Raw genomic sequence first — 13030 nt, forward strand, 5'->3', positions numbered from 1 at the left:
TCAACTTGTTGAGGATATTGTTTATTTTCGTAAGTTCTTTGATAATTGTTATTTTGTCTTTGGTTATTTTTATTATTGTAATTATGGTTATTATTTCTGTTATTAGAATTTTTCCTAAAATTACTATCATTTTTAGGACTTTCATTTTTGGATTGGGGTTTTGAATCAGAATTATGAGTTACAAAACCTGCTTCTGATAATTCGTGGAGTGCTGCTTCCATACTGGAAGGCTTTAGAGAATATAAAATTGTTCTCATATGAACAGGAAGTTTTTCTTTAAAAATTTTTAAGGCTGTTTCGTTATTTCTAAGAACGTCTAACTGGTTATTTTCCTGTAAACATTTTTGATTTAACAAAGATAAAGTTCTTTGTATATAATTATAATACTTAAGCACATCACCTTTGAACTGTGCTGCTCTGAGGTCATCATACAGTTGATAACTGTTTTTGAATCCCCCGAAATTTTGAATTAGGATAGCCTTTATATCGGCCCATTGAGTGAGGTGAGAATGAATCTCAATAGTTTGCCTAGCTCGACCAATGAATTTGGACTTTAATAAATTAATACACATTCTTTGTCCTTGATCGTTGTATGTCAGTAATGTTGGAATTATGTCATCTACGTTACTTATAAAAATAGGTAAGTCCTGTGTCTTACCGTCAAAAGTAGATAATCTTTCTATGTACTTTAAAGGATTGAGTTCTAAGACTCTTGGAATTAAAACATTGTTATTAATATTAATATTGTTACCATTGTTGTTTTGTGCTGCTGCTACTGCTGCTGCTGCTGCTGCTGCTGCTGCTGCTGCTTGTTGATCCATGGTGTGATTTTCTAGATTCCTTTGTTGGTTGAATTGTAGGCTTCTTTTTTCTTTTGAATTTCTGTTCAATTTATTGATGATCTTCTTCATCTATTTTTCGAACTCGTTGGGGCTTTCGATCATGCCACTTGCCGTTGGATTCAAAAAGTTTTTACTTTATAATATGAACCATAAATTTTAATTTTTTAATGTGCGTTTTTTTTCTTCACACAAAAGTTTTACCTAAACAAATAATTTTTATTTTGTTTTGTTATATTTTTTAATTTAATTTTCTTTAAACAATTTTTTATTTTATTTTACTTTGTTTTATTTTGAGTGTACACTTTTTAATTTTATTTTGATCAATTTGTTAATTTTCTGAAAATACCTTCCTCTACGGAAATTTCAGCATAGGCCATATGCACTGGCTTGAGCTGGGATATTTTCTGTAAAACACTTTTATTGTTCTTTTATACAATAAAGCACTTTAATTTGGGTTTGGTTTGATTATTTTCACTAATCGATTTATTGTGTTGAGTATTTTCGTTACTCGATACAATCAATAATTTGGTTGTGAATTAGTAAAATTTAAACACTTATTTTTCCTTAAATGGATTGGTTTAATTCACTTATTCACTTATGTAATCAATGATTTAATTATGAGTTTGTAAATTTAAAACACTTATTGTTCCTTACATGGATTGGTTTAATTCACTTATTCACTTTATTAAATTTGATTTTCTTTTTGATTCGTATCACTGAATCTCATTTTATTTTAATGAGATCCTACCGACTCACTGTGGGCTAGAACGCTATTTTAGCAGGAATTAATTAAAAAGTCAACTTCTTCAAATATTGCTCATTTTAGTCTTATTCGATAGATAAATGGACTAGCTATAATTGTTCATTCAAAATTGAGGTCAAAGCATTCATTGGATACATAAAAACACAATCGAAAAGCAAGTTTTCGAAAAAAAAAACAAAAAAGTCCACTTTTTCCTCTATCCAGATATTCGTTAACTGAGTTTGTTTTAACGGATCGATTGTGAAAATTTTGCTAGTTTATCAATTAGTGATATATCCTTATATAGTATTTGCTATTAAATTGTAATTATATTGAACTTTTGTTTATAAATTTTAAGGTAAAGTAAGTTACTAGCATCGATTTCATATAAAACGAATGTTCCTAAGCTTTAAAAAAAGGCACGCGTAGGCACACTCTAGAAATAATTTTAAAAAGTAGCTAGCCTTTATGGCATTATGTTTTTTATAAATCTATGTCCTACAAGAGCAAACTTTTTTCGCTGTAACTCTGAAAGTATAGTGAGAAAAATGTTCAAAAAAACCACTTACGATGAAAAAAAACGTGTTGAATGTTTTCAAATAACGGTTTTTTTATTTGCATTAACATTTTACCTTCCCTATTTAGTAAAAACAACTTTTGTAAGCGTTCAATGACACCATTTTCGAGTTTGATGCGTTCAAACTTCAAAAAACTCATTTTTTTGTTTTTTATACCAATAATATCTGTTGTAAATTGGAAAACCTTATTTAACATAATATTTCGTTTATTTTTGTTGTTTATCTTATCTTTAGTGTCTGTTGTACCATAAAATTATCATTATGGTATGATAATTCGACATCATCTTAATGGCTTTAACTGCAACTTTAGATTATTTCGAGAATTTCTATAATTAATTCCAGCTAAAAAAGCGTTCTAGCCCACAGTGCGACTGCGCCAATTTTAAATTAAACTTCTTTAAAATATTTTTTAAAAAAGAAATAAATTTATTAGTTTGAATCTCAAAGGTTTTCTAAAGATACGAAGTATCTTGTTCGATGGTCGACTTAAGATTTGATGTATGTTCTGCGACAGCCAACTTAAGATTAAATTATAATTTTTATATTTGGAATGATCCAACTGGGGATCGTTACAATGTTCTTTGTTTAAAAATGATGACACAGCATCTTACAGTTGCTCTAGCGGATGCTTGGGTGTCGAAGTTTATTACTACTCAAAATGATGACACAGCATCTAACAGTGGATGCTTGGATGTCGCAGTTTATTATTACAAGATAAATATTAGAATACACCAGAAGGGTATATGCTATGATCCAACATTGTAGATCGATACAATGTTGTATTGTTTATTTGTTTATGTCTCGCTATTTTGTTTTAATTTATTGTGGAGGCCCACAAGTGATATCGGATAAAACTGGTATGTGCACTAGTTTCAGAAGTACATGGAAAATTATCTCTCCAATGCAAAAGATGTTATTGGGAATTGGAACATTTATAAAAGAATTATTCTCATTTATCCAATATTGGAATACATGGCTGCCAAGTTATCAATAGTAATTTTTTCCAGATGTAGGCAGAGTTTTTATGATGTGTTTGCACTTCTGTGAAATCTGTTTTAAGTCTTTAAAGTTTTTGTTTACCAAAAAATATGCTCAATAAGTGAGAATATGCATTTATAACAAAAATATGTGCGAAGGCCACTTTGAAGCAAATCTCTGGATTCGAAAAACAATCTGATTCAATTGCATCTAAGGCCTTGATTATTAAAATCCTGAAAAAAGGGTTCATCAATCAGATGTTAATGAGATAAAAGAGTGTCTAGTTCTGTCTAAAATACTATTTTAGTACATAGCGTAGAGCTGTAGAGATTATAAGTCACTGAAGAGTTTCAATAAATAAATATAGATTAACTATAAGGCGTAAACAAAAACGTCTGGGACCTACATTCTTGCAATCAGGAGAATTGTTCTGATTTTTCTTTATACCATATTATTGGTTATATATTATAGGAAAAAAGCTATAAGATAAGATGAAAAACGCATTTATAAAAAAAAAGTGTTAAAATGCGTTACTGTGTTACTTACATTATGTCGAATAATGCCTCAATCTATCGGGATGTCACATGACAATATGTATCAGATAATTAAGATTGTGTCCAGCATCTATGTTTTCGGGCACTATACCACTGATTTTGGAGTAGCTTTGCTTGATCAGTAAGCGAATCGCAACAACGATTGAACTCGTTAAGCTTCTTCCACATTATGTTGATCAAAATTCTTTTTTTTTTATTGTTGACTAGCAACCCTATTGATCAAAACGTCCAGCGTTTCACAGTGGCAGGAAAATCAGGCATTTCATCGCAAAAAGTTTAAATGAGTTTATTGATGCACTCTTTAGTTTTGTCTAGATATTCTACATCGGAAAATGTTCAAATCATCGCTCTACTGTGCTACAATTTTATAATAATTGTCCTGTACTTAAAAATTCTTTTAATTGATGAACCAAAACACACTTCTAGTCGTGGTTTTCAATTACTAAAAAATCTACTTATTTAGGTTTCATAGCTTTAAATTTATACAGCCTCGCTGAATTCCAACTAATTAACAGATTGTTCATGGCAAAACATCCAATGAAGAGGCTTTGACTATGAATTTAATTGTGGTTTGACAAATAGTTCCAAGTAGTAGGTATTTTCATTTAGTAGTTTAATTGCTATCCAATTGGGCGGTGGTTTTGGCGTTTGGGTGAAAATTAGACTCTTTCAGTTTATTGTCGGCGATAACAATAAATATAAGCACCTATGAAGTTTTGTTTAAATTTTATTTAGTTTCGATTTTAACTTTGAATGAAAATAGGTAGGTAAATAATGAGTTTGTTCCTTTTGTTTTCGGATTCCTTAAACTCTGATAGTGATATGAGGGAGTGAGATGAGAAAACGAAATCTATATCTAAATGAGAAAATTGAATAATTTTTGTAAAAGTAAACACATAGAAAATCAAGGTTATAGTTAACTAAGAAAATTTGGAAATATTCCTCCTTGTTTTATTAGATTTTTAAATTGAATATCACACAAAATTTATACAAGAGTATTTGATCTGTGACAGGATTCCTTTCCTCTTTTGATAATTTTTTATTTGGCATGTAGGATAATCTCAAACTGTGAAGTCACTTTGTGAAAAAATTACTTAAAGTCTATACCTAACCTGAATTGGTGCTGGAGTTTGTACCTCTGGATCAGCCAACTTCTCAAGCTATCAACTGAATAAAGGTCAATGCTTCAACATTGAAGCGCGAATGTAACTTACAAACAAGTTCACGTGTGTGTCTTGCTTGTTGTTGATCCATTGCAAAAAAAATAAATGTTCTTAGCACTCGCATGTTAATTTTTAACAGTGCAATTTTTTATGTAAGAATGTAAATATGTTGTTTTCGAAGAAAGTTATAATCATTTTTTCCTAAAAAAACCCACTCCTATGGATCGAATCTTAAATAACGGTTTTCCCATAATCAGAACTGGACTTGAAATGGATCACATTGCAAGCACCAGCTTTAAAATACAAAAAGAATAGTCAAAATAGATTCACCCAGTCCAAAGCTCTGAGGTATGTAAAAAAAAAAATCTATTGGAATAAAGAAACTCCTCCTTATTGGAAGTCGGTTAAAAAAAATTAAGGGAGTTTTCTTTTCGTTTCCTACAACGCATAGGATAAATTAAACTCAATCTCATAATTTGAATAATGTTGCGAGTTCAGATCATCTCTTCTTCTTTCTTCCATCTTTCGGTTATTTGCTTGGGATCTATCTTATTCCAACCTTAAATTTAAAAAATTTATAAAAATTTATATTTTATGAACAAACATTTCAGTGATAATAACAAAAAATATTTTCAATAGTGAAAATAGTGAATAAAAAATCAAAAATACGATTTTTTTTATTTTTATCTTTTACAAAGTATTTGGATTTTAACAAAGCTTTTTTTTCAGCTAAATATTAATTTTTGGTTTTTTTGTGAATTTTATTTTAAATATGTAAATAACCTTTTTTTTCTTTTCCATATTACCTAATTAATTTCATTTTCATTTCATTTTTCAAATAAAAGAAAAAACATTATGTGATTTAGAACTTCTAGCCCAAAAAAACTATTAAAATATTTAGAATGCAATATTAAGATTTTTTTGCTTAGCGTGTCACCTGTATTTATGATAACATGAAGAGGCCACTCATCGAAAAAACTTAAACACAAAAGATGTAGGTAATTATAAGATCTACAGTTATTACTCAAATCATTTTTATATAATCTCAAAAATAGTGAAAAAAAAATCAAAAATACGATTTTTTTTATTTTTATCTTTTACAAAGTATTGGGCATAAACAAAAAATACCAAGACTGGAAAATTTCGTACGTCTTTCCCCCCAAAACCCTTTTGTGTACAGTGCTGTCTGTGAATATATGTGAAAGCCACCACGTTGGTAAATGACGTTAACACGCACACATTTATAGATTCACGACATTCACCACACATCCAACACGAACACACCGATAGGTTCACGACATTCACCACACCTCCCAGCTTGTAGGCAAACGTCAGTTGACCGCCGAGTTTCCAGTCTTGGTATTTTTTGTTTATGGTATTGGGATTTTAACAAAGCTTTTTTTTCAGGTAAATATTAATTTTTGGTTTTTTTGTGAATTTTATTTTAAATATGTAAATAACCTTTTTTTTCTTTTCCATATTAATTAATTTCATTTTCATTTCATTTTTCAAATAAAAAAAAAAACATTATATGATTTAGAACTTCTATCCCAAAAAAACTATTAAAATATTTAGGATACAATATTAAGATTTTTTTGTCTAATTTGTCTAAGATCAGACAAAAATTAGTTCTCTATCAAAACCATTAACTGTCAAATTCCATTGAAAGATGGCTAGGATCTCCCCAGATTAAAAAAATATTGGAAATCGGAGGCAAAATTAAGAAAATTGCGGAAAAAAAAATAGTCGTTGTAGCAGTTACTCAAAAAAGAGTGTGTGTACACATGTACACGCGACTGAAGTTATACTTCTCATTCAGTATATGTAAATGAATTTCATTTGATATTTTTAACTTCTATTATTAAATTATTTAATCCACAATTCGTTTTTTACATTTTTATCAAGTGAACAATAAATTAATTCTTTAATCCTCCTTGCGTCCATGTAGTTTTCAATTTATTCTGTGAAATTTACTCATGTTGTGCGGTTCAGAACGTACGGTATATGGTTAACGAAAGTAAATGAATTGCTCATAAAATGTGCGATATGGTAATTTTATGAGAATTGTGTGTGCTTCAGCACTAGAAGTAGCAATATGGAACTTGCAGGGTTGCTACAAAGCTCAAAAGTTAGCTGAGCTCAGCTCACAGCTCAGCTCAAATTTTGAGCTAGCTCACTTTTGAGCTATGTACCATAGCTCAGCTCATTTGAGCTGAGCTGATGGTTCAGCTGAGCTGATGGTTGAGCTGAGCTGTTGGGTGAGCTGAGCTGTCGGTGAGCTGAGCTGAGCTGTTGGGTGAGCTAAGGTAAAGTGAGCTGAACTGAGCTGTGATGGGTAAGAGGATACATTGATTTTTATTTGGAAAGTATAGGTAATGAAATATTAGGGAAACCGACGAAGTTACGAATACCAGAGTTACGGGCGACAGAGTTACGAGCGTCAAAGTTACGCCAAACCGAAGTTACGAAAAACTAGAGTTACGAATTTTAAAGTTATGTTAAGCTATGACATGTGATTTTTGGGTTGGCAACAATTGCAAGGAACGATATGGAATTATGGAAACATAAATAAGAGAAAATCGATACGTAGGTGCAATATTAGTTGGACAAATAAGAAGTTAATTTCAATTATGTCCCCCAAACTTACATAAGTATACTTATGTTTTTTTTTCTATTTCAACGTTTTTGCGATCTTCTCACAAAGACAAAACCATATGTATATCTATACGTATCCAATCAAAATTTTACAAGATTAAATAACACCCATTTTCGCTTTACTCATTTAGTTCTGACCAATGAGAAAAATGTTAATCTCTTGTATTACCATAATTCCATATCGTTCGTCGCAATTGTTGCCACCCCAAAAATCACATGTCATAGCTTAACATAACTTTAGAATTCGTAACTCTAGTTTTTCGTAACTTCGGTTTCGCGTAACTTTGACGGCCGTAACTCTGTCGCGCGTAACTCTGTTATTCGTAACTCCGTTACCATTTCTTAACACATGGATATTTTTATAAATAAGACAGGTTTTCGTGATCTTTTCTCTTGGTTTTTTTAATAGTAAATATATTTCTATTTTTTTAGTAAAATATTTCTTTTTTTATCATAAAAAAAAATTCCGATACAATCCGGTTTTTCGATTTTTTCAAAATTCCGAGAAAATGGCGTTTGAAAGTTGGGGTAAAATTTTTTTTCGAAAAATCCCCGTATCTTTGAACGCTCCTGGAAGCTAAACCGCTTCAGAGCAATTTTTAGGAGTGATGCTAAATGATATCTTGTGTCATGGGCCTACGCTTTGAACATTGTCAGATTTTTAAAAAATCGCCTTCCATGTTAAACCGCCACATCATGCCTATTTTTTCAGAATCGTGTCTATTTTTTTTTTTTTACTTTTAAGTTCTCCCGGTTTGAGAACGCGTGGACCTACAGGCATGGGAGTTGTACCCAAATGTAGGTTAGAGTCCCCGCTACCTTTTGGCATCAAAAATTTTATTTTCATTTTTTAAAATTCCGCGATATAGGCGTTGGAAGTTGGGGGCGCGAAAAAACTTCTGGGAGCTGAACGCTTTGATCTAGAAACAGGGGAGTTGTGCCATATGAAAGCTTATATTCTCAGCTAGCCGATAGTGGTATAATGCGGTTTTTCGATTTTTTTTCAAAATTCCGAGAAAATCGCGTTTGAAAGTTGGGGTAAAATTTTTTTTCGAAAAATCCCCGAATCTTTGAACGCTCCTGGAAGCTTAACCGCTTGAGAGCAATTTTTGGGAGTGATGCCAAATGATAGCTTTTGTCATGGGCCTACGCTTTGCACATTGTCAGATTTTTAAAAAATCGCCTTCCATGTTAAACCGCCACATCATGCCTATTTTTTCAGAATCGTGCCCATTTTTTTTTTTACTTTTAAGTTCTCCCGGTTTGAGAACGCGTGGACCTACAGGGATGGGAGTTGTATCCAAATGTAGGTTTGAGTCCCCGCTACCTTTTGGCATCAAAAATTTTATTTCCATTTTCTTCAAAATTCCGCGATATAGGCGTTGGAACGCTTTGATCTAGAGACAGGGGAGTGGTGCCATATGAAAGCTTATATTCTCAGCTAGCCGATAGTGGTATAATGCGGTTTTTCGATTTTTTTCAAAATTCCGAGAAAATCGCGTTTGAAAGTTGGGGTAAAATTTTTTTCGAAAAATCCCCGAATCTTTGAACGCTCCTGGAAGCTAAACCGCTTGAGAGCAATTTTTGGGAGTGATGCCAAATGATAGCTTTTGTCATGGGCCTACGCTTTGCACATTTTCAGATTTTTAAAAAATCGCCTTCCATGTTAAACCGCCACATCATGCCTATTTTTTCAGAATCGTGCCTATTTTTTGTTTACTTTTAAGTTCTCCCGGTTTGAGAACGCGTGGACCTTCAGGGATGAGAGTTGTACCCAAATGTAGGTTAGAGTCCCCGCTACCTTTTGGCATCAAAAAATTTTTTTTCATTTTCTTCAAAATTCCGAGATATAGGCGTTGGAAGTTGGGGGCGCTCACTTTCAGCTCAGCTCAAATGAGCTGAGCTATGGTACCTAGCTCAAATTTGAGCTGAGCTGTGAGCTGAGCTGAAATGTGAGCTTTTTGCAACCCTGGCAACTTGCCACATGGAAATTACCACATGCAACTTGTCACATGCAACTTCCCACTAGAACTTGCCACACGCAGCTTGCCACATGCAACTTGCCACACGCAACTTGCCACATACAACTTGCCACATGCAACTTGCCACATGCAACTTGCCACATACAACTTGCCACATGCAACTTGCCACATGAAACATGTAACTTGCAACGTGTTGTGTGTTTTATGTTTGCCGTACTGCGGCGTACTGCATTTTTAAATACTAAAGTACTGCCTACTCTAAAGGTGAAACGACAGCCCTGCTACCCAGGGTGATCGCGTCATAATCCCTTTGACATTCTTGTCAAAAAGTAAATTTTCATACCCACCCTCCCATAAGAAGTATAACTTCAAAAATAACTGACAATGACATCATGGCAGGTATACTTGTGAAACTTTTGTGCCTGTTCACTGTTCAAGTTGATTACAGATAAATCGTGCTGTAAGAAGTTGGTCAGAACATCACAAACATCATTTATATCGTAATGTAAGTGATCGAGCTAAGGATAGGAGCTGGCGTAGCTTGTTGATTGAGGCTCAAATCCACAGTGGGTTGTAGACGCCTTACGGCGCTGGTCACCCCTTAAACAAATGATAGAAATGTGCAAAATCCTAAACAAACGCAGGAGAGAAAATTTTTAAGAGTCCATTCAACTCCTTGCGTATGATGGTAATATTGAAATACAGGGAAAGAAGGCTAAGGTTAATACTTACCAACATTTTCAACATCGCGGTATACAAGGACGAGCCCTTCAGGTTACAGTGAAATTGAACTGGTAATTGGCTTAATTGGCGCAGAGCTATATTTTTTTACACTTAAAAAAATACACTGCATCTCAAATGACATGAAGAACGGGTAACCAAAACTGAGAACAGCGGAAGAACCATATTCTCGGCATTTCATGCAGCTTCAATTTTATTCTGTTATTTATCCAAAGCACTCTGAACAAAAATGAAAAAGTGGTAATGCAAGCCAATAGCTTTTAGTCTACCAGGACCATTTTACAAAATCCCTTCAAATCTTTTCATCTTTAAGCTATTTATCACTCATGTTTCAACGAGTATTCTTTTTTACTATTGTCTTTTTTTTAATTTTTTTTTTTGTGATGGATTTCCGTTTGTGTTTGTATCTTGTTTTGTTCTTGTAACTGTTGTGTGGTGTATTTGAATAGGTTTTTAGGGAATATCTACAAAATCCATCTAAAAGCTAAAAAGGATAAAATGCGAAGTGGGAATTCCATCCAACCATCAGGGTATCCGGAAAACCATTTGACCATAGTGCACCCTCCTGTATGTGTTGAGTTTTGTTTTTTTTTTTTATTCGTAAAACCATAGGAAAGTGTAGAACAGATGAAAGATGCATTTATGTGGAGTTGGATGTAGATTGTTGAAAGTAATTTATTTCCATACCGTTTAGTGCTTTATCTTTTGTAAAGAAATGGTATTAAAAGTACGAAGTGAATGCTGTGAGAGTTTTTCTCGTGAATGGGTTTTATTTGCCACAGTTATCAGTGATTGAACTGAAATTTTTTGAATTTTGGTAAACGAATGGATGGAGCGCTAGTTTTTGTAGCGTACAATTGGATTTTTTTCTAAATATTATTCTGATTTTGAGAAGTTAATCACGCGAAAAGGTCTCTTTTCTTTTACAATAGATCAATGCGATGTAAAATCAAAGCCTATGTGAAATTTAGTTTTATTTTATGTTTGTTATACAGTACCTATACCTCATTTTTTTTTTATATTTAAAATTTGAATACGATGTGATGACTTTGATTTTTTTTTTTTTTTCTAAGACCAAATTTAAAGAAACTTGAGCCTAAGTCTAGGAAACTTTTTAGATGGACTTACGTAGATTATAAATTAATGTCAATTTGCCATTAACTTGGAAAGGCAACGTCTGTCGGGTCAGCTAGTTAAAAATACCTAATGTATTCCTTTTTTCTTATGTTCACAATGAGTTTAAATTGTTGTTTAGTTGTACCTAATGTAAGCAAAAAAATGACAACAGTAATAATTTAATTTGGTAAATAATGTTGTAGTTCAGGAATCAATCATATAATTTAGTGCAAACACAGTTGAACTTCCCTGAAATAAAAACCTGCGAATTTTCAATTTTCTCGAAAAAAAATTAAACATATTTATGCATCTTATATTGTTACATAAAAGAACTACATTACAAAATCGTAACCTAAACTCAACCTAAGTATAATACGTCTGGGTTTTCGCTCAGCAAAAACTTAGTGTGCTTAATAAGTCTAATCAGAATCATTCTTTCCAACTTTATCTTCAGCAAAGATAATGCTGGAGAACATGTATTAATATTTACTTAATGCGTGTACTAAAATAAAAAAAAAATAAAGCACAACCGGAGCTTTTTTTCAGTGGGTTAAAAAAAACGTAGTATTGGCTAAAAACTGTAGTTCTGGATGCTATAATAAACGAAGTTGACTCGGTTGAATTAAATTGTTTAAAATTACCATTTAAGAAGGTTATTTTAACCCACCATGTTTATATTGATCGAGAAACTCGGTTAAAACCTTAGATTTTAGTACAATTTAACCAAGATAGTGGTAAAGATTAAACAATTTTTGCTGCGTGTGGCGAAACGACCAGCCGCCAAGGGATTAGAAGCACTTTATAATTTAGTTACTCGTCACTAGTTAGTAATTGAGGTTTATTGCATTACCTATGTACATGGAAATTTAAATTGATCTATCGAGCATTGTATTATTTAGTGTTCCTGTGATAGAAACGTCTTAAAACACCTGATAAACAATTACTGTTGTAAAACTTAATATAATTAAATGTTAACATAAATTAAACTATATAAAGGTATAATGTACCTAAATTTTAACAATTGTTAATTAAATAATTTGTTTTATTGAGTTCCAAGTCAACTAGGTCAAAAAAATCGAATAAATCTTTTTTTGGTTTTATACTATGAACAATTGGTCCAGTGTTCAATTTGTTAAAAATTAAGAAAAAAAATTTAATACTTTTCCCAAACCTCGAATATCTTTTAAACGGTTAGATAAAAAAAAGTAAGAGCTTTTTTTGTTGAACATTCAATTTCCTACAAAAATATGTAAAGAAATTTGCGAAAAAGTCGATTTAGTCGAGTCAAATTAAACATAAAATTGGTAAAATCTCGGAATCCAGGCAAAGTCAATGAATTTGTAAAACGAGTATAGGGCTGCATTATTAAATAGTCAAATAAGATAGTTAAAAAAAAAGTTTCACCGCTCTCGATTACAACAATTTTTAAGGACCGTTTACTGTCATTCCGTATGGAAGCAAAATCTAAAATGAGGCAGCAATTCCAATTAAACGGAATTGCTGCCTCATTTTAGATTTTGCTCAAACTTTGTAGGGATGTTCTTTAGGACTGTAAGGAAGCAAATCCATGATGCTTAATTTTAAGTTCCGTGGTTTCCCCGCTAAACCCATTTGCACTTTTGCAAAACGTCATTTTCATGTTACTATAGTTTTGCGTTTATTGAAGATATCGAGTTGAT

Source organism: Episyrphus balteatus, chromosome 3 (genome assembly GCF_945859705.1).
Source record: "Episyrphus balteatus chromosome 3, idEpiBalt1.1, whole genome shotgun sequence".
In the NCBI taxonomy this organism is placed as follows: Eukaryota; Metazoa; Arthropoda; class Insecta; order Diptera; family Syrphidae; genus Episyrphus; species Episyrphus balteatus.